General features: G+C 52.4%; 1 pseudogene; it reads right to left on the bottom strand.

Moving 5' to 3' along the window:
* Nucleotides 1-17,318: 17,318 nt before the first annotated feature.
* LOC135968232 (uncharacterized) lies at nt 17,319-27,871 on the bottom strand (annotated as a pseudogene).
* Nucleotides 27,872-27,877: the final 6 nt, after the last annotated feature.

Raw genomic sequence — 27,877 nt, 5'->3', positions numbered from 1 at the left:
GGGCAGACAGCGATGCCCGCCTGGAGCCGGGCTGGGGATCAGCCTAGGAACAAGCCACGTGTCTACATGGGTTCCTCTGCATCAAGAACTGCTGACAGGACATCCTCAGAGTCCTGAGCGATTGTCCGGTTTGTGATGGACCCATCTTTCATTTCTTGATTATTCAGTAGCCTCGTGTCCCAGAAACCGAGAGGACCATTTCTGTAAAAGAGGTTGGTTGAATAAAGGCAGCATGAAAATAGAGGAGCCCCCATTCCCGAAGTCATCTGCCTGTTCTGCTTTCAAGCCCAGCAAACACCCCAGCCAGAGGAACTGGGGCCCTTTGCCCCTTCATGGTGTCTGCGGCCCCTCATCCACCGCTCCCCTGGAAGACCTGCTAAAATGCAGATGTCCATAAGGACCCCCACACACCCATTTTCAGCAGCTCTAGCTTGGGTCTAGGATAGTCACTCAACAACATGTATTGAGCAGCCACCATCTTCCAGGAGCCCTGCTGAAGTGGCAGCGGATAAGGCAGGTGGCTCCCTGCTTTCACAGAGCTTCTGTCTGTAGAAAGGTGCCCAAGTGTAGGTGCCCCAGAATCTCTTGAGGGGCTTGTTAACACAGAAGGCTGGTCACAGCCCCAGAGTTCCCAACCAGCAGGTGTCTGGGGTGGGACCTGAGAATTTGCTTGTGTCAGAAGTTTCCAGACAAGGCTGAGGCTGCTGGTCTAGGAGCCACATTTTGAAAACCACTGGCCCTACCAATCCCCACAGGAACTGGACCTAGGGCAGTGATATTTCAGGAGAAAAGACTGGTGATTCAGAAAAACACAAGGGTGGCCAGGCACGGTGGCTCACGCTTGTAATCCCAGCACTTTGGGAGGCTGAGGCAGGTGGATCACCTGAGGACAGGAGTTTGAGACCAGCCTGGCCAACATGGTGAAACCCCATCTCTACTAAAAATATAAAAATTAGCCAGGCATGGTGGTGGGCGCCTGTAGTCCCAGCTACTCAGGAGGCTGAAGCAGAAGAATCACTTGAACCCAGAAGGCGGAGGTTGCAGTGAGCTGAGATCACAACACTGCACTCCAGCCTGGGCAACAGAGCGAGACCCTGACTCAAAACAACAACAACAAGACCCCAAAAAACCCCACAAGGGTGCGTGAGAGGTCAGCAGCCCATGGTCCCCAGACTCTGAGCACATCAGAGCCTCGAGGCTCCACCCGAAAAGCTGCTGCACTGGAATGATCTCTGCAATTCTTTCCAGCTCTCACTTGTGGAGGACGGGTGAATTGGGAGCAAAGGCAGGGAGGCTGGCAGAGGTTTCTGGAAGCCAGTGGGGCAGGGCCAGCGCTAGAGAAGAGGAGGCTTTGAGGCTTGTCTTGGCTTAGGCCTTCTCCTACTCCTGGGCACCACCCCGACCCCACCCCCAAGACACTGCATCGGCCTGGCTGGCCTGGGAAGGGCAGGCCAGGGCCAGCAAGACCTGGGAGCCTCTGCTGCCCACGACACCTACAGTTTTAGAATCAGGAGAGCAGATGCCTCTGGCTTGCTAAGCAACTCATGAAACAAACAGCTTGCTTCAGGGCTTTCTTTTTTGAAGCTGACTTTGTTGTTTGGGTGGGGAGATGTGTGTATAGATAAGCTTCTCAAAGTGATGACATCACAAGAATAATAAAAATGCCACATTGCACCCTGTGTCTTTCACCTCTGAGGCACGTCTTCAAAACGACTCATAGGTCAATCCCCCTTCTTGCCAGCTCCAGGGGCCTGCAGAGATGGGAGGCGCTGCTGATAACCGTCTAAGGAGGGCAGCGCGGCCTCACCTCCCAGAGCTGCATTTCTCTTAGAAAAGGGCTGAGCAAGGTGGATTTTAAAGTTTCTGCCAGTTCCCGATTATTTACACAGAACTTATTTTAACTGAGTGTTTGACCAAAGCTTTGGTCCATGAGACTTCCATTGCAGGGGTGTTTATTATACATAAAATTTACCTGGATACTCACAGGTAGAACTTTTTCTTTTGGTATGGAAAGGGGTCAGAAGATTCTCCAGGTTTTGAGGGGCCCTGAAGCTTACACAATTTGCAAGAGTGTCTCCTTCAGGAAAATAGTACAGAATGACTGATCAAAATTCGGTGCTGGGTCCTGGTAGGGACCCAGGCTGTGATGCGTCACAGAGCACAAGGCTCGGGTCCACACTCTACCCTCTTTCGTGTGTGGTTAAAGGCCCACAGGCGTCCTGGGCAAATATCAGTTTCTCGAGCCTCAGAGACCCTTGAGACTGTCACAGGCTTGAGTTGGCACTTTGCAAACCTGAGTGTCTCCCGCGCCCATCCTGCCCTAGCCCATGTTTTGGCCTTGACACTGTGTTGCCAGGCAACCATCTATCCTATAGGAATTCACACTCGTTCTTCCAGCAGACACATTTAATTTCAGGCCCAGAGTGCTTGGTGACGCGGGGTGACACCAGCCTGCGTCCTCACAGAAATAGCCTGAAGGACTGAGTCAAAAGTAGCTGGGGGAACTGATCCCCACATTTGATCTTCCCCTAAAATAGCTTGGTCCTGTTTATGGGGCTGCTGTGAGAGGGGACGTGGGAGTGGGGCTGTGCTCACAGCTTCCTCCCTCCTGCTGGGTGCTTGCTTTTCTGTGGCCATCAGTGGAGACATCCGTAGTGACTCAGGGCCCTGGACATGATGTAACACCCCTGGCTCCCAGGTTGGGGGGTGGTGGGGAATGCGTGACCGCCTTGGAATTCCAGGCGGGACCCTTGGTGCCTGCCTGCCAGTTCTTGACTAAGGTCAGGTGCGGCTGAGAGCTGCTCACCAGCCCTGGGGTGGAGGCTGGGAGGGTGTCCTGGCCCCGAGCCAGGCCTCCCACTGACAACAGGCCCAGTCCTGAGCCCCGTGGGGACACCCTTCCATCCCATTCTCTAGAGCAGTGGTTCTCAGCCTCGGCTCCATGCTGCATCCACCTAGGGTGCTTTAAAATATCCTGATTCTGATGTAACCGTGAGATTCTAATGTGCAGCCAAGGTTGAGAGCCAAGGGACTCCTGCCCAGCGTCCCCTCCCCGACCAGCTGCTGAGCTTTTCCCTTTTGGCAAGCGTCTCTGGGGCCCCGGGCACCCTCTGGGCTCTGACATTCCTCTCCTGGCTTGAGCAGAGCTGCCTGTCCTGCAGGAGCCAACAGTCCTCAGGCTCCAAGACCCTCGGCCAGGCATCAGGTCTTAGCCCTGTGCTCTGCCCAGGGCCCTTCTAGAGTGCTGGGGAAGACGTAAGATCTCGAGAGGCTGTGAGATGCTAGAACAGGGCTGGTATGGGAGAAGGTGCTGGCCGATGAGAATGGAGGTGACCTGTTTGTTGGGTTTTGGAAATATAATGAAGGCAGTGTGTGTGTCAGTAAAAATAGAGCTCCAAGCCCCTAAACAAGCAAACACAGGCTACCCACTAAAATAAGATTTTATAATTTGTTCATCGGTCAGTTTATATTTATTTTTGTTTTTAATTGTGGTAAAAAGCACATAATATAAAATTTACCTTCATAACCATTTTTAAGTGTGCAGTTCAGTGGTGTTAACTTTGTTCACCTTGCCATGTGACAAATCTCCAGAACTTTCTCATCTCACCAAACTGAAACTCTGCTCCCATTGAACAACTCCTCTTCCCCACCGCCGGTCCCTGGCAACCACCACTTGACTTTTTGCTTCCATGATTTTTTTTTTTTTTTTTTTTTTGAGACAGAGTCTTTCTCTGTTGCCCTGGCTAGAGTGCAGTGGCTCGATCTCGGCTCACTACAACCTCCACCTCCCAGGTTCAAGCGATTCTTGTGCCTCTGCCTCCCAAGTAGTCGGGACTACAGATGTGTGCCACCACACCCAGCTAAATTTTGTATTTTTCGTACAGACGGGGTTTTACCATGTTGACCAGGCTGGTCTTGAACTCCTGACCTCAAGTGATCCACCTGCCTCGGCCTCCCAAAGTGTTGGAATTACAGGTGTGAGCCACTGCGCCCGGCCTGTTTCCATGATTTTGACTTCCCTAGATACATCATAAAAGTGGGATCATATAGTATTCGTCCTTTTGTGACTGACTTATTTTACTCAGCGTGATGTCCTCGAGGTTCATCCACGATGTAGCTCATGAAAGGATTTCCTTCTCTTTTTTAAGGCTGAATAGTATTCCATTGTGTAGATAGGCCACATTTTTTTTACCCATTCATTCGCAGATGGACATTTGGTTGCTTCCACCCCTTGGCTGTGGGGGCAGTGCAGCTGTCAACACTGGTGTGCAGAAACCTCATCAAGACCCTGCTTTCAGTTCTTTTGAACACATACCCACAAATGGGATTGCTGGATCGTGTGGTAATTCTATGTTGAGTTTTCAAGGCACTGCCGTACTGTGTTCCACAGCGGCTGCACCCTTTTACATCCCCCCAGCAGCGTACAGGGGCTCCAATTTCTCCATCCTCATCAACACTGGTCATTTTCTCTATTAAAAAAAACGAGGCCGGGCGCGGTGGCTCAAGCCTGTAATCCCAGCACTTTGGGAGGCTGAGACGGGCGGATCACGAGTTCAGGAGATCGAGACCATCCTGGCTAACACGGTGAAACCCCATCTCTACTAAAATACAAAAAAAAATTAGCCGGGCGAGGTGGCGGGCGCCTGTACTCCCAGCTACTCGGGAGGCTGAGGCAGGAGAATGGCGTGAACCCGGGAGGCGGGGCTTGCAGTGAGCTGAGATCCGGCCACTGCACTCCAGCCTGGGCAACAGAGCCAGAATCCGTCTCAAAAAAAAAAAAAAAAAAAAAAAAAAAACGAGTAGCCAGCCTAATAGGTGTGAGGTGCTAGCTCACTGTAGTTTTTATTCACATTTCCTTAATGATTAGTGATATCAAGCATCTCTTTTCTTTTTCTGAGACAGGGTCTTACTCTGCTGCCCAGGCTGGAGTGCAGTGGCTTAATTTCAGTTCACTGCAGCCTCCGCCTCCTGGGTTCAAGCGATTCTCCTACCTCAGCCTCCTGAGCAGCTGAGACTATAGGCACCCATCACTACACCCAGCTAATTTTTATATTTTTAATAGAGACGGGGTTTTGCCACCTTGGCCAGGCTGGTCTCAAACTTCTGTCCTCATGTGACCTGGCTGGCTCAGCCTCCCACAGTGCTGGGATTATAGGCATGAGCCATCACATCCAGACTTTTTTCTTTTCTTTTTTTTTTTTTTTTAAGACAAGGTCTTATTCTGTCAGTCAGGCTGGAGTACAGTGGTGTGATCACAGCTCACTGCAGCCTTGATCTCTTGGGTTCAAGCAAACCTCCCACCCCAGCCTCCCAAATAGCTGGGACTACAAGCACACACCACCACGCCCAGCTAATTTTTGTATTTTTAGTAGAGACAGCATTTTGCCATGTTGCCCAGGCTGGTCTCGAGCTCCTGGGCTCAAATGATCTGCCATTCTCAGCCTCCCAAAGTGCTGGGATTATAGGCGTGAGTCACAGTGCCTAGCCTTAAATTTACTTTTTAGTTTTTAGAGATGAGGTCTCACTATGTTGCCCAGGCTAGAGTCGAACTCCTGGACTCAAGTGATCCTCCTGCCTCAGCCTCCCAAGTAGCTGAGACTATAGGTCTGAGCCACCGTGCCAGGCTCACTAGTCTCTTTTAGATGGAAAAGTATCCTGGAAAAATGAGGCTCTCAAGAAGCACAAGAGGCCCTGGGATGGGAGAGCAGGGAAGGTGGAGGTGGCAGGGAGGAGATGGAGGAACAGTTTGAGCCTGTCTCTGAAATCTCGTTAAGGCCGTTGATAGAAATAATTAGGTCTCTGTTCTCCTGAATTTGCTGGGTGAATTGGGCTGTGGGGTGGGGCAGAGGCAGCTGGGGTCTTGTGGAGCAAGGGGTGCCTTGTGGCTCCCTCCACAGCCTTCAGAGCCCCCAGATCCAGGACTCAGCCTGGAGTTTTTGCCCTCATACCTGCAGGCTTGACCCCTCTGATGAGGCCAGCTGGCATCATGCCCTTTGCTTCAACTCGAGGCTCCAGGCAGACCTGGACCCGTTGCCCTTCCTGGGGAGAGCACAGGACCTTTGCGGGAGGCGGGAGTGGAAGGAGGGAATGTGCTCAGGGCCGAGGCCCTGGGAGGAGACAGGCTCTGGGCTTCCTCTCCTCTCTGGGCTGCCCCTGCAACACGGTGTCTTCCTTGAATCTGAGCCTGCCTCCACCAAGGCCTCAGACCTGCCCCACTACACTGGCCTCCGGAGCAGCTACTCCTGAGGGCTGGATGGCCTGAGAGGGAGGCAGGAAAGGAAGGAAGAGAAGGAAGGTGGGCAATTAGCAGAAGCTATCCCGTGTCCACACCCAGCACACTCCTGGCTTCAAATGCCCCAAAGGTCACATGTAGAAAACATGAGACACAATTCCATCCTCGGGGCCCAGGTAATATGCCTGCAGGGTGAGTTAGATCAAGGTGCTTCACCTTACTGGACCTTGGTGCTTCACCTGCAAAATCGTGCTGACAATTCCTATCTTGAGGGCTGCTGTGAGGACTGTATCAGTTAATGCTTGAAAAGGACCCAGAGCTGTGCCTGGACCTAGAAAGTGCTTGCCTGGGGCATGGTCCCCACAGGGAGTCCTAGAGAGGCCTCGAAGGGGTGACAAAGACAAGAGGGTAGAAGAACAACTTACAAAGTTGGGCTCATGGCTAGGCGCGGTGGCTCACGCCTGTAATCCAGCAGTCTAGGAGGCCGAGGCGGGCAGATCACGAGGTCAGGACATCAAGACCATCCTGGCTAACACAGTGAAACCCCATCTCTACTAAAAAAATACAAAAAATTAGCCGGGCGTGGTAGTGGGTGCCTGTAGTCCCAGCTACTTGGGAGGTTGAGGCAGGAGAATGGCGTGAACCCGGGAGGCGGAGCTTGCAGTGAGCCGAGATCGTGCCACTGCACTCCCGCCTGGGCGACAGAGCCAGACTCCGTCTAAAAAAAAAAAAAAAAAGGTGGGGGCAGGTTAGGAGAGACCGGACCAGGCACCACCTGCCCAGCTTGAAGGCATAGGAGGAAGACAGTTCCGGTTCTGGGGCAGGTGACAGAGCTGCTTTTTGAAGACTGACCTCCGGGACTCGGTGGGGGGTCGCGGGAAGAACACAGCCGTGACCAAGCCTCAGCCTCTTGGGGCAGGCGGTGGGGAGTGGGACTTCCTCACCGCCTCCTTTTGCCTCTGACCTCCTGGCTGGGAGCCTCCCTGGCCCAACTGAGCAGGGAGGTGGGGAGGGGATCCCAAGGGGCTGGGGGCTGGGCAGCATTCAGGCCACCAGAGTCTATGAAAATGGATTTTTGGTTCTGACAAGGTTCTTCAAGACACCGTGAGAACAAGAAGCAAATTGCAAAAGCACACCCACCATGAGACCCATGCATATAATGGGAGAAGCCTCCCTGCTACCTCAGTTGCTGCTGTCAGCATGGACCCCGGAAGACGCACAGCAAGCCTGGGACGGCCGGGACTCCGGAAGGTCGGGAGGGAGAAAGGCGTCCTCTCCACACTGTGTGTTTTTTTATCACCTAAATCATGTGCACTTGACACAAATTCATGATATAATTAAATAAATAACTTATTTAATTAGAAAGTAGAAAACCCAGGAAAAACACAGAACGACTGCTCAAGTGTCCTCCAACTACCCGGAGGCTTTCTTCCAGGCAGCCTTGACACACGGGAAGGCCTGAAAACTTAGATTCTCATCAAAACTCCACCACCTAAGCCCTTCAGAGCCACACTGGGCCACAGGGCCCGCAGATAACAATATTTTCCCTTCTTCCCGCATGCACCTGTGAAGAATGAGATGAAGAATTTCTGCAGAGACCCCTTGAAATGGCTAAAGTGCTTTGCACATGCCAGGGTGCCCCGGAACCTGCCTCAAGGGTAGGAAGGGGCTGCCATTTCCCCATGGCCCTGACACTGCCTGGAATATAGCCCGGCCCTGAGCTGGTGCTCAGCAGGTACCTGAATGAATGCACGACTGGGTCAGTCACGAACCTGAAGGAATGAGAGGAACCCAAGTCACCCGTGATACTGAGCCCAGCGAGGGGTCTGAGTCCTCACCTGGCCTGATGTATCTGATCTGTCAGCAGCATTCGCAGGGATGGCCTCCTCCCTGACTCATTTTCTTCATTTCTAGGCACAACCCTCCTGCCTTTCCCTCCTCACACAGGCTCCTCCCCCTCCTCCTCCCCCTCCCCCTCTACCCTTCCTTTTTCCCTTCCCCCTCCTCCTTTTACCCTTCCCCTCCTCCCTTTTCCTTCCCTTCCTCCCCTTTCCTTCCCCCTCCTCCTCTTCTTCCCTTCCCCCTCCTCCTTCTTCCCTTCCCCCTCCTCCCCTGCTTCCTCTTCCTCCCTTCTCTCCATCCTCCTCCCCTTCTCCCCTCCCCCTTCCTCCCCCCCTCCCCCTCTCCTCTCTCTCCTCCCCTGCCTCCTCCTAGACTCCTTTCTCTCCTCCCTGCCCTCTTGGGTTAGATGCCAAGAACTCAGTCCACTCTGCTCCTTTGGCTCCCCGTCTCCTGGTGGTCTCATCCAGTCTCACCTGATGGCTGACAACACCCACATTTACTCTCCCGCCCAGACCTCTCTCCTCAAGTCCAGGCTCACAATTCCAACAGCTTCCTTGACCTCTCCTCATCGACCTCCAGTGACCTTATCAAACTCAATATGACGAACCTGAGCTCCTGAGCGTCTCCTCCCCAAACTGCTCTCCCTGAAGGACTCCCCAGTTGGGCTCATGGCAGCTTCGTATTACTCAGGCCAAAAACTTTGCAGTCACCCTTGACCTCTCTCTCTTGTACCTAGTGTCCAATCCATTGGGAAATCCTATTGACTCTGCCTTCAAAATATGGCCAGAATCCACCACCTCCCCACCGGCATTACCACGGCACTCTCGTCTGGAAATTTCGATTCCTCACTCTCGTTCCTGTGTCCACCCTTGTTCCCCTGCAGCCTCACATCAACATCGCAACCAGAGAATCCTTTCAAAATTCAGGGAATGTCACTGAGTCTTTGCTCAAAATGCTGACCCCTCCAAGGGCTGCCATTCACCCAGGGTAAAACCAAAGAACTGGCAGTGATCTTCACAGCGGCTCTCAACGTTGGGCCCCCGATCACCCACACGCGCGCCCGGGAGCTTGTTAGAAATGCAATCTCTCAGGCCCTGGCCTGGGCCTGCTGAACCAGAGACTCTGGCTGGGGCTGGGGGAGTAGCAAGCTGGGCCTTCCCAAGTCCTCCGGGTGATCCTGACAGCCCTGGCTCAAGTTGGAGGATGACTGGTCTGTAAGGACCTACCTGACGGGCCCCACGCCCCCATGCCCCAATCGATCACTTCATTCCAGCCACAGCCACAGAGCCCTCCTTGCTGACCAGCAGACACCAAGCCATGCCCTGCCCTCGGCCTCTGTCCTGGCTGTGCTCTCTGTACCTGTACCACCCACTCTCTCACCTCCTTCAAGTCGCGGCTCAGTGTCACCTTCTCTATTTAAAATTTCAACTCCTGGCCCAGGTGCGGTGGCTCACACCTGCAATCCCAGGACTTTGGGAAGCTGAGGCAGGTGGATCACTTGAGGCCAGGAGTTTGAGACCAGCCTGGCCAACATGATGAAACCCCGTCTCTACTAAAAATACAATAGTGTAGCTGAGCATGGTGGCGGGCGCCTGTAGTCCCAGCTACTCAGGAGGCTGAGGCAGGAGAATCACTTGAACCTGGGAGGTTGCAGTGAGCCAAGATAGCGCCACTGCATTCCAGCCTGGGTGACAGAGTGAGACTCTGTGTCAAAAAACTAAAATAAAATGTCAACTCCATTTGTCACTATAGCATTTATTACCTTCTACTATTTCATACAATTTTCTTTTTTTTTTTTTTTTTGAGACGGAGTCTTGCTCTGTCGCCCAGGCTGGGGTGCAGTGGCCGGATCTCAGCTCACTGCAAGCTCCACCTCCCGGGTTTACGCCATTCTCCTGCCTCAGCCTCCTGAGTAGCTGGGACTACAGGCGCCCGCCACCTCGCCCGGCTAGTTTTTTTGATTTTTTAGTAGAGATGGGGTTTCACCGTGTTAGCCAGGATGGTCTCGATCTCCTGACCTCGTGATCCACCCGTCTCCGCCTCCCAAAGTGCTGGGATTACAGGCTTGAGCCACCGCGCCCGGCCTCATACAATTTTCTTATGGTGTTATTGCTTAGAGGCTAACTTCTCCCACTAGAACGTCAACTCCATTTGGACAGGAATCTTTGCCCCTTGTGTTCACTGATGCATCCGGAGAGCCTATAAAGGTGCCCGCCTCCAGCTGGGGAAGCACAGAATAAGTCTTTGTTGAATGAATGAATCAAAATCCACATAACCCCAAACAGCAATAACTACCAGTTCTTGAGCACATTTTATTCTGACCTCTTTTCAAACATTAGCTCTAATTCTCTCAGAATTCCTTTTTTTTTTTTTTTTTTTTTGAGGTGGAGTCTCGCTATGTCGCCCAGGCTGGACTGCAGTGGTACGATCTCGGCTCACAGCAATATCTGCCTCCCGGGTTCACGCCATTCTCCTGCCTCAGCCTCCCCAGTAGCTGGGATTACAGGCGCCCGCCACCACGCCCGGCTAATTTTTTGTATTTTTAGTAGAGACGGGGTTTCACCGTGTTAGCCAGGATGGTCTCAATCTCCTGACCTCGTGATCCGCCCGCCTTGGCCTCCCAAAGTGCTGGGATTACAGGCGTGAGCCACTGGCCCCCAGCCAAATTCTCTCAGAATTTCTACAAACTCACAGCACCATCTCCATTTTTTCTCTTAAATATAATTGTTTTTTGCTTTTTATCTTTTTAATTAATGTATTTTTTGCTGTTACAGTACTTGATTTTATTTGGTGTAAGTTTGGTTATTTGGCTTTTTTGATACATAATAATTGTACGTATTTGGGGCTGCATGTGATATCTTTTGATACATGCATACAATGTGTAGTGATCAAATCAGGGCAATGAGCATATCTAGTACTTCCAATATTTGTCATTTCTTTGTGTTGGGAACGTTTCAAATCTTCTCTTCTAGCTATTTTAAAATATACAATAAATAATTGTTAACTGAAGTCATCATGCTGTGCTATCAAACACTAGAGCTTATTTCTTCTATCTAACTACATGTTTGTACCCATGAACCAACTTTTCTTTCTGTTTTTTTTTTTTTTTTTTCTTTTTAGAGATGGAGTCTCACTCTGTCGCCCAGGCTGCAGTGCAGTGGCACAATCTCGGCTCTCTGCAAACTCTGCCTCCCGGGTTCAAGCGATTCTCCTGCCTCAGCCTCCCGAGTAGCTGGGATTACAGGGGTCCACCACCACGCCGGCTAATTTTTTTGTATTTTTAGTAGGTACAAAGTTTCCCCATGTTGCCAGGCTGGTTTTGAATTCCTGGCCTCTAGTGATCTGCCCGCCTCGGCCTCCCAAAGTGCTGGGATTACAGGCGTGAGCCACCGCGCCCAGCCTTTGTTTTGAGACAGAGTCTCGCTCTGTCACCCAGGCTGGAATGCAGTGGCATGATCTCAGCTCACTGCAACCTCCGCCTCCCAGGTTCAAGGAATTCTGCCTCAGCCTCCTGAGTAGCTGGGATTACAGGTGCCCACCAGCACACCTGGCTAATTTTTGTATTCTTAGTAGAGATAGGGTTTCATTATGTTGGCCAGGCTGGTCTCGAATTCCTGACCTCATGATCTGCTTCCCTCAGCCTCCCAAAGTGCTGGGATTACAGGCGTGAGCCACCGCACCTTAAGCTACCTTTCTATACCCACCCCTCCACCCTTACCATCTCCATTTTATGGACAGAGAACTGAACTCAGAGAGGATAAGCAGTTTGCCAAAAGTTGCCCAGATAAAGGAGCTGGTGTTTGGTGTTTCCACCAGTCCTCTCAAAAGGTCACTGAATCCCACCAGCAGGCGGTGACACACAGCCTCACGCCACTGCAGTGTGGACACAGCCACCGTTGAAGAAACATGCAGTACAAGGTAACCCGGGCCCCAGTGGGCTGGGACGAATCCATCCTGGATAAAGGCACAAAGAAAGCTCCAGAATGTCTCATTCCCCCAGTGCTGGGCAGGGAACGCTTGGCTCCTGGGCGTCTGCTGTGGTGAGGAGGGGGCTGGGGAGCAGAGTGGGCTGATGTGGCAGCTGGGCCACCATCCAGCTTCCTCTAGATTCTCATACACATTTAGAGAATGTGCCCCTTCACCCAGTCTCTCAGCAACCGCCTTCTGCAGCGGGCGGGAAACGATCCATTAATGATACGTTAGGAAACCCTTACTGAAAATAATTACACCCTCCTCGGAGGGAGACGTGTCAAAACACGCTGGGAGGATTCGTCAGTGCAGGCAGAGCCCAGGGCCCGCCCCCTCCTCCCACCCACTCCTCTCTCAGCCTGGCATTTCTTCCATGCACAGACCTTTCCTCTCCCCTTCGTGAGGTGGGCAAAGTGGGGGGCACCCACAAAATCCACACCCCATCTTTTTTTCTAAACCACACTACTCAGCTAGCACAAGGTTCAGGGGATGAACAGCACGTTTTCAGAACAAAGCTCTGGATGTGCTGGGGAGAAGGACTGAAGCCAGGGCTGCCCTAGGCAATCAGGGATGGCTGTCATGGGGGCTATAGGACCAGGACCTGATTCCTGCAGTGGAGTTTGCAGAACCTTCCTGGGCTTGGAGGTCAGGCTCACCCGGGCTTCAACCCTATGTGGCCTTGAGTCAGTCTTTTTGTTTCTCTGTGCCTCAGTTTCCTCATATGTAAAATGGCCATAACAAATTTGTAGGGTTGTGACCTTCAATCAACGGGCCTCACTCTGTAGCATGGAACCTGGCACGCCCTAGGTGATCAACATAGGTGCCTAACGCTTTCACAGGACAAATGTGACTTCATAGTGAAAGCCAAAGTACATAGCACCACTTACCAAGTAGTGAAGAAGTTTGGAGGAGGAGAAAGATCCCAGCAGGCTGGGTAATTAGGAAGAGATGCATTTCAGAGAATGGGGAGGAATTGCAACATCAGTGGTACAGTGAAGGTCTTCCAGGCGAGGAGACAGTGACAAAGGGTCTGGAGCGACAAACACTTAGCGACATCCAAGAGTATCTCCTTGGTTTACTTGCGGTCTCCTTCACCAGAGCGCAGGCTCCACACGGACTGAGTCTGTCTGTCTGGTTCTCTACAACAGATGCTTAGATATTTGTTGAATGGATACAGGAATAAAACGAGATGTGCCAGGTGGACGGATTAGGCAGGATCCCAGGCCCCAAGCTGGGGAGCTGACTTTGGAGGCAGTAGGAGAACGGGAAGCATTTTGGTGACAATGTGCATGTGTACAAGAAATGCTTCTCTATACTGGGGTGGGTCTGGCAGGATTCGCTCTCCACTATTAAGAGGAGAAAGCTCTGGCGAGTGGGAGGGGAGTGGAGGTTTTTCAACATTTACTGGGTATACGTCCCTACTGTTCGGATTTGTAAAGTAACAAGTGTGTTCTGTAATTTTTTTAAAGTTTAATTTTAAGAAAATTGGGAAGCGCGGGAGCAGGGGAGGGGGGCTAATTGGTCTGTGAGGAGTGTCCGCCGGCGGGGGCTTTGACGGTCCTGCATTGCTCCTCCCATTTCTGCAGTAACAGGGAGAACTGGTGGGCGCTGAGGGACATCAGGGTCTGAGTGAGGGGTTGCTGGTGTCTCTCCTCCCAACTACCGCTGCCTGTTGAACAGTCCAGGTCCAGGGGGACTTGTGTGTGGCTCCCAAAAATGGCTGGTGGCCATGAGGGGAGAGGATGGCCACTGTCCCTCTCCCTGCCCCACCTGGGTCCCCTGCAGCAGGACTCTCCGCCCATTGAGGGAGAACCTCCCATCTATCAACTGTTGACTTTGGGGCCCTGGTTGAGACTGCAGAGGACCCAGGAGCCTCTGAGATTACCACCCCTCAAGGCTACACAGACACACACACACACACGCACACGCACACACACACACACATATACATACATCCCTTTCCTTATAAGTGAAGCTGTTTTCCAGCTTCTGAGACCATGACAAAATGGCGGGCCAAGGGCATTGCCAGAAGCAGGGCCAACACCAGAAGGCAGCTGGGCAGTTTCAGGGTGAGTGGGCTTTGCCTGGCAGAGAGGGACGGGGGCCCCAGAGCCAAGGCCTAGGCCTGGCACAGTGATGGTTTCAGCAGGAGGCTCAGGCTTCATGGGGAAGCAGGGCTGGAGGCAGCCATCTCAGAGGCTTCAGCCTTAGGGCCCTGGGGTGGCAGTAGGGGCGCCAGTGGTCTCTGCCCTTCAGAAAGACCAACCTAGAAGGGCCACAGAGGGAGACAGGCAGTGGCTCCCAGTGAGCACGGGGTGGGTGGGGTGGTTCTGAGGGAAGCCATCCTGCCAAAGAGGCCAGAGGCAGCTGAAAAGGATGAAGGGTTCAGGGACGCGCCAATTTGCACATAGCCCAGAGCACACTCCGGTCCCCACCCTCACCCCCAGACGCCAACTGTCACCTTCAGTTGAGAGCTTTGGCCGGATCTCTCAAGATCATCCCTTTTATTTTCTAACTTTTCTTTACATGTTTGCTGAAAAAATGTTAAAACGGCACAAAAGATCTAAAGGAAGAAGTGAGCTTTGGCTGGGCGCAGTGGCTCACGCTTGTAATCCCAGCACTTTCGGAGGCTGAGGCAGGAGGATTCCCTGAACCCAGGGGTTTGAGATCAGTCTGGCAACATGGCAATACCTTGTCTCTATAAAAAATTTTAAAAATTAGCCAGGCTTTGATTCCAGCTACTCAGGAGGCTGAGGTGGGGGGATGACTTGAGCCAGGGAGATTGAAGCTGCAGTGAACTGTGATCGAGCCACTGGATTCTAGCCTGGGTGACGGAACAAGACCCTTTCACACACACAAAAAAAAAAAAGAGAGAAAAAAAGAAAGGTGCTGTATTTCCAGCACTTAGAGTAGCATTTGTTCATACTAGTTTCTCAATAAATATTCACAGAATACTTGAAAGAGAAATAAATGAATGTCTACCCCATCCCCAGCCACCTCCTTCCAGTTCCACTCTCTGGATTTGACTGTCTCCCTCTCTCTATGTGTGTTTATTCTCTATTATTATCTACCTTTGATTTGTTTTGTTTCTGCAAACTTGAGCTCATCTTCTACATATTCCTCCAGGACTTGCTTCTTCTCTTAAAGACACACTATCAAAAAAGATCTTTCTCAGTCATGCCATGCCTGGGATTCATAGTAGAGGCGCCATAGTTTATTGGAGCAACCTGTTCTTGGTGGGCATTCAGCTGCCTCTAATATTTTGCTAATTCAGACACAAAGTTGCATGGACATCTTTCCATACTACCTTCATAGGAGGGGCTTTTATGAGGCCGGGCGCAATAGTGCTCACGCCTGTAATCCCAGCACTTTGAGAGGCCGAGGCGGGCGGATCACGAGGTCAGAAGATCGAGACCAGCCTGGCCAACATGGTGAACCTCATCTCTACTAAAAATACAAAAATTAGCTGGGCGTGGTGGCGGGCGCCTGTAGTCCCAGCTACTCGGAAGGCTGAGGCAGGAGAATTGCTTGAACTCGAGAGGCGGAGCTTGTAGTGAGCTGAGATCCTGCCACCTGTGCCCCAACCTGGGAGACAGAGCGAGACTCCGTCTCAAAAAAAAAAAAAAAAAAAGTGCTTTTATGCAATATTTTCCTAGACATGGAATTGCTGGGTTGAAAGCAATATGTACTTAAATGTTGAACAGCTATTGCTAAATTAACCCCAAAAAGGCTGCATCCATTTTCATTCAAACTGATAGTAAATGAGCCATTCAGCCACATCCTCCCCAGCACTGCATATTACCAATATTTTACTTTTTTCCAGTCTGGTAGAGAAAAAAATATCTCATTATTGTCTATTTGTACTGGAGCAAATAAGCATCTTTTTATAAGTTTATGAACCATTTTATTTTCTTCTGGGAATGTCTTCTCCCCACCTTTTGCTTATTTTTCTATTGTATTATCTTTTTCTTGTGTGCAGATTCAGGATACTAACACTTTATATTTTACATATATTGCAAATATTTATTTTCTCATAGTGTGTCTAGCTTTGAACTTTTTAAATGATGCCTTATTCTCCCCTTTCTGTTTCCAAGTAGCCAAAGGATTTCCTTCTGCTTTCTGGGTGCTCCTCACCTCCCTGAATCCCAGGGTAAACATGATGGGGACTCAGACCCTCAGACTGTGTTGGTATAAGAGCCAAGCTTGGAGGGGCTTAACCAGGAGGGGCATTATGTCAGGCAGGAACCCCGGGCCAGGTGGATCCCAGCCTCTGAGCCTCCCCCAGGGCTGCAGCCACACTCCCTGGCCCACTAGCCTGATCCAGGCCCCAAACTTCTGGGCAGAGGGGTTTCCCTAGGAAAGGAAGTGAGCGGAGCTGCGGGTGATTTGCTCCTCCCAGATGCTATCCTGCTGGCCTCCAGAGGAGAGAGGTGAGGGCAGACCCAGCCAGCAGGGCCCTCTCTGCAGCACTGCTTCCGAGGCACCCAGATAGGGGAGACATGCTGATAGACTTTTCCGGAAGAAGGGGGACTCTGGCTCCAGTGGGCTGACTGCCTGACTGACTGCATTACAAGTCCAGGGGAGACACCAGCCTTATCACTTGGGCCTCTGGAAAATGGGCCAATGGAGGGGCGGCCTCTGGAGCGCAGCCTCACCACCGCCTGGCCAGCCCTGCTCAGCAGCCATGAGCATCGCTGCCCTTTGTGAAGCATCTGGGTTGTTCTCTATTGTAAAAGCATTATATGCTATGTACGAAAACAGGAGCCATCCCAGAAGCAAGCCCTGTGTGTGCGGCCGCCTGGATCCCGTTCCAGACCTGGGGTCTATACTGGAGCTGATCAGACCCCTTCTATTTATTTATTTATTTATTTATTTATTTATTTATTTATTTTTGAGATGCAGTCTGGCTTTGTTGCCCAGGCTAGAGTGCAGTGGTGCAATCTCGGCTCACTGCAAGCTCCGCCTCCTGTGTTCACGTCATTCTCCTGCCTCAGCCTCCCGAGTAGCTGGGACTACAGGTGCCTGCTACCACGCCTGGCTAATTTTTTTTTTTTTTGTATTTTTAGTAGAGACAGGGTTTCACTGTGTTAGCCAGGATGGTCTTGATCTCCTGACCTCGTGATCCACCCACCTCGGCCTCCCAAAGTGCTGGGATTACAGGTGTGAGCCACCATGCCTGGCCGATCAGATCCCTTCTACCACTTCTCAAGTCATTTTCTCCTGCGTTCCCCAAAATGCATCCATATCATCCCGACTTTCAAGGATTTTGGTGCAGCAATACTTTACTTTTTTTTTTTTTTTTTGAAACAGAGTCTTGCCCTGTCGCCCAGGCTGGAGTGAAGTGGTGTGATCTCGACTCACTGCAATCTCTGCCTCCTGGGTTCGGCGATTCTCCTCCCTTAGCCTCCTGAGTAGCTGGGATTACAGGCGCACTACCATACCCAGTTAATTTTGTATTTTTGGTAGAGACGGGTTTTCACGATGTTGGCTAGGCTGGTCCCAAACTCCTGACCTCAGGTGATCCACCCACCTCAGCCTCCCAAAGTGCTGGGATTACAGGTGTGAACCACTGGCCCGGCCTATATACAATACTTCCTAGAGATGTAAAAGTCTCAGTCTTACCTGTGGCTATGCTCCCTTTCGCGGCCCTATTATTGTGGGGTTTTTGTGTTTTCTTTTAGAAAACTTTTCTTTCTGTCTTTTCTTTCTTTCTTTTTTTCTTTTCTTTTTTTTTTTTTTTTGTGATGGAGTCTCACTCTGTTGCCCAGGCTGGAGTGCAGTGGCACAATCTTGGCTCACCACAACCTCTACCTCCCTGGTTCAAGCAATTCCCCTGCCTCAGCCTCCCGAGTAGCTGGGATTACAGGCACCCACCACCATGCCCGGCTAATTTTTTTGTATTTTTAGTAGAGACAGGGTTTCACCATGTTGGCCAGGCTGGTCTCGAACTCCTGACCTTGTGATTCGCCCGCCTAAACCTCCCAAAGTGCTGGGATTACAGGCGTGAGCCACTGTGCCTGGCCTCAAAAACTTTTACCATGAAATAGGCATCAACTAAGGTGCATGCAAGACAAATGTGCAGTGGAATAAATGATTCAAAAGGAAATGCCTGCAGCCACACAGATCGTGGGAACATTTCCAGCACCCCAGAAGCCATCCTCCTCCTGGGGGGCCCCTCCCAGTAGTCCCAAGCTTCTCTTCCTCCTTCCCCCTAAATGTAGCCACTGTCTTGACTTGATGGCAATCACTTCTTGCTGGACTTCACATTTTTTCCCACTATGGTTTGACTTTGCCGGTGTGTCTCTCTATTTTTCACCCTGGGTCAATTTCCTGGAGTTTTCAAGGCAGGACTATTGGGTGCCTGATCCAGGCCACCCGTTCCCTCTGCACCCCACTCCTCCTCCCAGGTGCCCAGCCCACAGCCCACACTTCATCCCACAGGGAGTCAGGCTAGGGAGGCCGCAGGCTAGCAGTCCACAGAGGGGAATTCCTTCTCCACCCCTCGCTGCTGCACAGCCTCAGGGAAGGTTATTCAATGCTTTAGGCTCCAGTGTCTCCTCTATGAAGTGAGCTCTTGGGAAGGCTGAATGTTGTAATGCTTGGAGAGGGTCTGACTTTCCTCCTCGAACCTTCCCACCTCCCTGCTTTGGCTATTTCTATTCCTGGCACCTGGCATGCTTTTTCCTTCCCTTTTCACAGAATCTCGGATTTCTCCATCATAGCCCAATCCAAACGCATTTATGACCCTCTGTCCGATGACTTGCTCCTCCAGATTTATTTCTCATATTGCATCCCTACATTCTAAAAGGCTAATAAAAGCCTCTGCTATTCACTGGGCCTGCAGCCTCTTTCGATGTGTTATCCATAATTCTTCCATCAACTAGAAGTGGATTATAGCTCTGGTTTATAGATGAGCAAATTGAGGCTTGCAGAGGGTAAGTGATTTTGCCCAAGGTCACAGAGTTGGTGAACGACAAAACTGGGAATTCAACTCTGTCTCTCCAGTCGGGCCATGTTAGCCCAGGTGACACCTTTCTTCACCCAGTTCACAGTGGCTGTGGCCATTTCCAAGGCAGCTGCCTCACGCTCCTGACCGGGGAACTACACAGAAGTGGTGAAGAGCATCAGAGCCAGAGCCTGGGCCTCGGCCCCAGCGCAGCCACTTTCCGCCCGCTACCTTCAGCTTCCTCCTCTGTAAACGTGGGATGAAAGATAGCACTTACCACCTCTGCAAACCTGCCAGCCAAGAGGCCAAAGACCGCTTCCCCCATCTCGTTGTTATCAGCATTAAATGAGTTTATAGTCACTCATTCCTGTGCCTGCTACGCTCCACAGATGTTACTCGTTATGCACATTCCTCGCTCGGGGCTCCCAGAGGCCCAGCTTTTGTGCAGGGAAACTCGTGCAGCCCCAGCCTCCAGTCTAGCCACACAGTTGACGCCCCTCCACAAGCCTCCCAAAAGCCACGGCTGTGCGTCTCCCATTCACCCACAAACCATCTCTTTGTGGAGCCTTGAAGCTGGGGGTTGGGGGAACCTTGCCCTTACACTGATGATGAAGGATCCCGAGGGCTCTGGGAGCCTCCAGCGGGTCCCAGCTCTGTGGCAGGAGGTTGGGCCACCAGGCAACATCCATCACCTTGGGTCTCAACCCTTCCCTAAGCCTGGGCCTGTCCCGAGGTGGGTGCATCCATCTGACCCAGGAGCACTGGGGGTGCTGGAGGTGAGAGAAGGCGCGTGCAGGAGCCAGCCTTAGTTGGGCACCCTGAGTATGCTGGACCACATGAGAGATGCTTCACAAATATTCTGTATTTTTCACTACCCTGTGAGATAGGTGATGTCAATTCCCACCTTATACTTGTGAAAAAGAGGCTCAGAGAGATTAAGCAACATACTCAAGGTCACATAGTTTTGGAATTCATACCAGGCCTGTCTGACCCCAGAATCCAGGTTTTCCTTCTACAACTAACTTACTGCCCTAAGGCGGACAGTCCTCTGGTGTTAGCCGCGGGCAGTCCTGAGGGAAGGATAAAGGTGAGATCCTCAACTCTCCCAAATAAGGGCCCGTCTCTGCTTCACAGAAACAGACATTTCAGAGCTTTAAGAGAGGGGGATTGTGTGGAATCTCTAGATAGATTTGGGGAGTATTGCCGTCTTAATAAGACCAATTCATGAACATGGGATTCATGAACATGGGATGTCTATTTGTTGTAATTTTTAAAAATTTCCTTCAACAACGTTTTATAGTTTTTAGAGTATAAAAAGACCTACTTTTTTTTTCTTTTTTTTTTTTTTTTTTGAGAGAGGGTCTCACTTCCATCACCCAGCCTGGAGTGCAGTGGTGAGATTATGGCTCCCTGCAGCCTTGACCTCCCAGGTTCAGGTGATTCTCCCACCTCAGCCTCCTGAGTAGCTGAGACCAAAACCTGGCTATTGTTTATTTTTTGTAGAGATGGGGTCTCACCATGTTGCCCAGGCTGGTTTTGAACTCCTGGGCTCAGGTGATCTGCGTGCCTTGTACTCTCAAATACTACATTTCTTTTGTTAAAGTTATTCCTAAGTATTTTATTCTTTTCTATGCTATTGTAAATAGAATTGTTCTTTAAATTTCATTTTAGATTCCGCATTTCTAGTGTATGGAAATAAAGTCAGTTTCTGCGTATTGATTTTATATCCTGCAAATTTGCTGAACTTATTAGTTCTAATTGTCTCTTAATGGATTCTTTAGGATTTTCTTTACATAAGATCTTGTCATCTGCAAACAGAGATTGTTTTACTTTTTCCTTTTTAATCTGTAGGCATTTTACTTATTTTCTTGCCTGATCACCCTGGCTGGCACCTCCAGCACCGTGTTGAGCAGAAGTTGTGATGGGGACACCCTGCCTTGTTCCTCCTCTTAAGGGAGAAGCATCAAGTCTTTTGCACCACTAAGTACCGTGCTAGTGACAAGTTTTCATAGAAATCTTATGGGATTGAGGAAGTTCCCGTCTGTTCATAGTTTGTCAAGTGTTTTTATCACAAAAGGTTTTAAGCTATCATCATGTCATAAGAATATTTAAGAGATGCAGGAGGGCACACGGCCCCTCCCCTGCTCAGGCTTGTCTGATCCCTGCATGAGGTACTCAGTGCTACTCCCACACCCCTTGCCTCCTCCCCAGAGGTGACCGGTCTTGTATTCCAATTCCCACTCAAGTCTCGGATGGGAGAGCTCTGTCTCCATGAATGTATACCCCTCTCCCACCAAAAATAAAACTAAAAACCCATCGCAGCCCTGAGGCTCTCGGGTCTGGGGCAGGGCCCGGTCCCCTGGCCTGTGAGTAGACACAGCCTGGAGGGGACGGGGTGGGGGAAGCCTGAGGAGGGCTGAGAGGGGAGCCAACAATGGAGGGAGGGAAAGCTGTCAGCTCACGGCCCTCGGATACACGGGGTCTGAGGAGGGAAAAGGGGCTGGCAGGGCCGAGCCAGGGTGGCTGTGGGTCTCCTGTCACCAGCTCAGAACGTGGCACAGAGTGGATGCTCCTCCCCGGGTTTACAGGCAGAGGTGAGAGGTGAGTGTGTGTGTGTGTGTTGGGGGAGGAGAGGGATAAAGGACGAGCGAGAGGGGCTGGTGGAGCAAGAGAGACCTCAGGGTCAGGGGCTGGGGGACTCGGGGGAGCCCTCTCCAGCGCTGGAAGCCCGTTCTCCCCCCTCCAGGGTGGGGGGGCATTCTTTTCAGGTGACTCACGCGCCCTGCCTGCTCAGCTCCACACGCCCGGGCTCCCGGGCTCTAATGAAGATAATGAGGCCAAGGAGGTATTTATGTGCGTCCTCCTGGGGGAACTTCGTGGCCTCCCAGCCCTGACCTCAGTGCTCATCGGGACGGCCCCAGGCGTCCCAGGCCGGTGCCAACTTGCAGGAGGAGGAAACTGAGGCCCAGGAGGGAGCGGGTCCACTCATAGATACCGCCCTGGGGGCAGAGGCTCTCAAGAAGCAGGAAGCCCCCTGCTCCCTCCACCAAACCCGTGGAAATCAGGGCTGTTAGCACAAAAAGGCCCAGTGAGGCTGGCTCCTTTCTTTTTTTTTCTTTTTTTGAGACAGAGTCTCACTCTGTCACCGGGCAGGAGTGCAGTGGCGTGATCTCACTCACTGCAACCTCTGCCTCCTGGGTTCAAGCAGCTCTCCTGTCTCAGCCTCCTGAGTAGCTGGGACTAGAGGTGTATGCCACCACTGTGTTTTAAGTAGAGACGGGGTTTCAGCATGTTGGCCAGGATAGTCTCGATCTTTTGACCTCGTGATCCGCCCGCCTTGGTCTCCCAAAGTACTGGGATTACAGGTGTGAGCCACCGCGCCCGGCCTGGCCGGCTCCTTTCTAAGGTGTATCTGCGTGCAGGGTCCACCCTGCCTCCACGGCCCCCGCCTGCACCACCCCAACTTCCAACCATGGGGGTCACAATGCTGCCCTCCCAGGGGATGCCCCTGCTGCAGACCTACCCCACCTGGCCAGGCACTATTGGGGAAACCAAGGCAGGGGCTTTGCCCTCACTCTGGGGAGTCTGAGGAGTGGCATGAACCCAGCAAGGCACAGGAGAGGGAAGGGACAGGTGGGCCTGCAGGAGCAGCCGAGCTGATCTCCTGACCCCTAAGGGCCTGGGTCTGGGCCTTTGCAGGAGGGGCCCGGCTTCATGCACCCCTGAGCTCCTAGGGCCCCCTTAGCAGGCCTTGGCTGGGTCAGAGGCCCTGAGGCCCTGCCGCTCCTTACGAAGCAACGGCCCTGCTCAGGGTGAGTGAGGAGAGGCCCAGGCAGCCTTGCTTCATTTCCAGGGCCGCCATCTCCCCAGCTCTGGGGTGGCTTTGCCTTTGGGGGCTAGTAGTCCCAGCAAACCTCTGCATCTCCCTAGCTGCGGTCAGCAGGCCCCTCCTCCGGCAGACCCTGCCCCTCGCACTCTACAAGGATGAGCGGGGGTCCCTGGTGGCAAAGCCCAGGGCCAGGCCTCTATCCCCGGCCTGGGGGTGCCCTGGCCTCGCTTATTCTCAACCCTGACCTGAGCTCAACCTGCGTGGCTGAGGGACAGAGGCCACTGTACCCTGGGCCTGGGGTTAACGGTGTCATCTGCTAAGCCTCCATTACCGAGAGTGCCACCAAGTCCTCTCCACGCATGTTCACATCTAACCCCCACGGCAGCCGCCTGAGGAGGCTTCTATTAAACCGCGCCGAAATAGAGTGAGGTCTAGAGAGGGCGTATCCTCGTCCTGGGAAAGGACACAGCAGGGACTTGAAGTGTCCTGGGAACTGATCCTCAGCCCAGGGATTGCTGTGTCCCAGGACTGCCGGCTCCTCCCACACCTCAGACCCCCCAGCCAGGCATGAGGGAGGGCTGCCAGCTGGGGGCGCCCGGGGGGGCCATCTGCAGAGGGCTGTCTGGTTCATCTCCTCACCACCCAGGCCACGGCTGGGGAATGGCTCACGCCACGGCAGGGGTGGGAGGGACTCCTGCCTGCCAAGGAGCTGGAGCTCTGGGTGCAGGTTGGGGAACCAGCCCCTGGGGTAGGGTCCTCAGGCAGGGCCACCCCAGAGCACACAGTCACGCCCCTGGCATTGGGCGCACACCTGCAAGGAGCCCCTCCGGGCCTGGGCTCTGGGGCACCAGTGTCCCAGGCCTGGCAGTGCCATCCCGAAGGGAAGCAGAGGTGGGAGAACAGTGGGGAAATGAGCTGGGAGCCCAGGGGTGTGGGGGCACAGCTCTGCCATCCAGCCCTGGCCCGCCCGACAGGCTGGATGACCTTCCACAGTCTTTGTCCTCTCTGGCTGCAGGCCACAGCTGTGAAGTACAGCCTTCCCTCGAGGACACCCAGCCAGGGCCCCTCCCGCCTGGAGTCCCCCTGGCCCCATGAGGTGAGCCCTATCTTGGCTGCAGGTGTGTGTGTGCGTGTGAGTGTGAAGGAATGATTGAGTCAGTGTGTGTGAGTGAATGAGTGTGTGTGATGTGTGTGGTGTGTGATGTGTGGCGAGCATATGAGTGTGAATGAGTGTGTGATGTGTGGAGAGTGTGAGTGAATGTGTGAGCTGTGTGGTGAGTGTATGAGTGTGAATGTGTGAATGAGTGTGTGTGATGTGTGGTGTGTGATGTGTGGTGTGTGATGTGTGTGGTGTGTGGAGAGTGTGAGTGAATGTATGAGTGTGAATGTGTGAATGAGTGTGTGTGATGTGTGGTGTGTGATGTGTGGTGTGTGATGTGTGTGGTGTGTGGAGAGTGTGAGTGAATGTGTGAGCTGTGTGGTGAGTGTATGAGTGTGAATGTGTGAATGAGTGTGTGTGATGTGTGGTGTGTGATGTGTGGTGTGTGATGTGTGTGGTGTGTGGAGAGTGAGTGAATGTGTGAGCTGTGTGGTGAGTGTATGAGTGTGAATGAGTGAATGAGTGTGTGTGATGTGTGGTGTGTGATGTGTGGTTAGTGTATGAGTGTGAAGGAGTGTGTGATGTGTGGAGGGTGTGAGTGAATGAATGTTTGAGCTGTGTGGTGAGTGTATGAGTGTGAATGAGTGAATGAGAGTGTGATGTGTGTGGTGTGTGTGTGGTGTGAGTAAATGAGAGTGTGTGATGTGTGTGTGAATGAGCGTGCATGTGGTATGTGTATGAGTGTGAATGAGTGAATGAGAGTGTGATGTGTGTGGTGTGTGTGTGGTGTGAGTAAATGAGAGTGTGTGATGTGTGTGATGTGTGTGTGAATGAGCGTGCATATGGTATGTGTATGAGTGTGAATGAGTGAATGAGAGTGTGATGTGTGTGGTGTGTGTGTGGTGTGAGTAAATGAGAGTGTGTGATGTGTGTGATGTGTGTGTGAATGAGCGTGCGTGTGGTATGTGTATGAGTGTGAATGAGTGAATGAGAGTGTGATGTGTGTGGTGTGTGTGGTGTGAGTAAATGAGAGTGTGTGATGTGTGTGATGTGTGTGTGAATGAGCATGCGTGTGGTATGTGTATGAGTGTGAATGAGTGAATGAGAGTGTGATGTGTGTGGTGTGTGTGTGGTGTGAGTAAATGAGTGTGTGTGATGTGTGTGATGTGTGTGTGAATGAGCGTGTGTGTGGTATGTGTATGAGTGTGAATGAGTGAATGAGAGTGTGATGTGTGTGGTGTGTGTGTGGTGTGAGTAAATGAGAGTGTGTGATGTGTGTGTGAATGAGCGTGCATGTGGTATGTGTATGAGTGTGAATGAGTGAATGAGAGTGTGATGTGTGTGGTGTGTGTGTGGTGTGAGTAAATGAGAGTGTGTGATGTGTGTGATGTGTGTGTGAATGAGCGTGCATATGGTATGTGTATGAGTGTGAATGAGTGAATGAGAGTGTGATGTGTGTGGTGTGTGTGTGGTGTGAGTAAATGAGAGTGTGTGATGTGTGTGATGTGTGTGTGAATGAGCGTGCGTGTGGTATGTGTATGAGTGTGAATGAGTGAATGAGAGTGTGATGTGTGTGGTGTGTGTGGTGTGAGTAAATGAGAGTGTGTGATGTGTGTGATGTGTGTGTGAATGAGCATGCGTGTGGTATGTGTATGAGTGTGAATGAGTGAATGAGAGTGTGATGTGTGTGGTGTGTGTGTGGTGTGAGTAAATGAGTGTGTGTGATGTGTGTGATGTGTGTGTGAATGAGCGTGTGTGTGGTATGTGTATGAGTGTGAATGAGTGAATGAGAGTGTGATGTGTGTGGTGTGTGTGTGGTGTGAGTAAATGAGAGTGTGTGATGTGTGTGTGAATGAGCGTGCGTGTGGTATGTGTATGAGTGTGAATGTGAGTGAAAGCATGTGTGATGTGTGGCATGTGTGTCAGAGAATGAGCATGTGTGTGGTGTGTACAAGAGTGAATGTGAGTGAATGTGTGTGATGTGTGGCGTGTGTGTGAGTGAATGAGCGTGTGTGTGGTGTGCACGAGTGTGAATGTGAATGAGTGTGTGTGATGTGTGTGGTGTGTGTGTGGTGTGAGTAAATGAGAGTGTATGATGTGTGATGTGTGTGTGAATGAGCGTGCGTGTGGTATGTGTATGAGTGTGAATGAGTGAATGAGAGTGTGATGTGTGTGGTGTGTGTGTGGTGTGAGTAAATGAGAGTGTGTGATGTGTGTGATGTGTGTGTGAATGAGCGTGCGTGTGGTATGTGTATGAGTGTGAATGTGAGTGAATAAGAGCGTGTGTGATGTGTGGCGTGTGTGTGAGAGAATGAGCATGTGTGTGGTGTGTACAAGTGTGAATGTGAGTGAATGTGTGTGATGTGTGGCGTGTGTGTGAGTGAATGAGCGTGTGTGTGGTGTGCACGAGTGTGAATGTGAATGAGTGTGTGTGATGTGTGGGGTGTGTGTGTGTGTGTGTGTACGCACATGCGGGGATCCCTGTGAGTCTAGGACTGAGTGACGAAAGGTGCTCCAATGTCCCCCGGGCTGCCCATTCACTGTTTCCCAGCAGCCTGGGTCCTGCTGTAACGGCTGAGCCTGAAGAGCTGACCCCCAGGCAGCACCGGGGTGACGACCATGACTGTGCTCCACACAGCAGCGGGGTGTCAGGCAGGAGGGGGTGGCCTCTCTGGCCATCAGACTGCCCTGGCTGTAACCCTCGCCCCAGCTTCCTGCCCCTACATCCCCCAGCAGTTCTGGGGCAGGAGGAATCGTGGCCAGCCTAAGGACAGGGGACTTGGGTGGATGTGCAGACTCCAGCACCCTCGGCCTTCCTCTCCACCCAGGGAGGCTGCCCTGTGTGTCTCACCCTGTGCCCCATGCCTCTTCCACCCTCACCCCTGCTGTAGATCGTCCCGGCCCCCATACCAGGCTCCCTGGTGGCGGCTTGCTGTCGTTGGGGGTGGAAGTCTGGCAACCCACAGGCCCCTCCCCTCATTCCCCCATCCTGGCACCTCTGCTGTCTGAGTCCCCTGAAGGCTCAGGTGGCCTGGAGTTGTCTTTCTTGCCTCGGGGGAGCTGACATTGGAAGCCCCAGTCATGGTCTCTCTCGAGTCCAGACCTATGTCTATGGTGGTTTCTTCATGTCCACAGGAATGTGTCATCCCCGCCACAGACTCAGCATGCCTGAAAACAGCCTCCTCGTCTCCCCTCGGCCCCAAAACACGCCACCTCTCCACTGACGACGTCCTCCCAGGCTCCCCGCCTGAGGCCATCACCTGGAACCAAATTCCACCAGGACGGACAGAGGCGGCCGCGTGGTGGGCGAGGGGAAAGTGGCGCTGGCTCTGGAGCTGGGGGAGCTGGTTTAAGCCCCTGCAGTCCCTGCGTGACCCGGGGCCCAGAGCTACTCCTCAGGCCTCGGGTTCCCCTCTGTTTCGGGGCTGGTGGGAGAGTGGCTGAGACAGGGTGAGGTGTGTGCAGAGTGGCAGGGGGCTCGGCCAGTGTGGGTCCCGGACCCCGCATAGGAACCCTTGCAGTCATCAGGGCCCAGCTGCAATTGCCTGTGAGGGCCCCGCCTCCCCTGGCCTCCCCTCCCCTCCCACACAGCTGTCCAGCTCCACCGTGACTTTTGCCAAGCCACGCCCCAGCTCAGACCCCTCCAGGGCCGGCATGGTCACCACACTGGAGTCCAGTGCCACTGCCCCCACTGCCACAGCCGGGCCCTGACTACCCCTCTGGCCCTTCCCCAGGACATCCCATCCCTGCCTCCAAGCGAAGTGCACAGCTGTGTGGTCTGTCACCTCCATCTGCAGCAGGCAGCCCCCAGGGGCCCTCACTCACCCTCTTTTCCCTCACCAGGCTTCCCTGTTGTCCAGTGTTGGGTGAGAAAGGTGGAGGGGACATGAAGCCCCGGATGGAGGTGCAGCACCAGCGAGAAAGCTCCAGCCTGCGGGAGTGACTCTCGGGCTCAAGTCA

This window comes from Macaca fascicularis, chromosome 18 (genome assembly GCF_037993035.2).
Source record: "Macaca fascicularis isolate 582-1 chromosome 18, T2T-MFA8v1.1".
Lineage (NCBI taxonomy): Eukaryota > Metazoa > Chordata > Mammalia > Primates > Cercopithecidae > Macaca > Macaca fascicularis.
The sequence above is the reverse complement of the archived record's forward strand: the minus strand, read 5'-3'. Positions and strand labels throughout refer to the sequence as shown.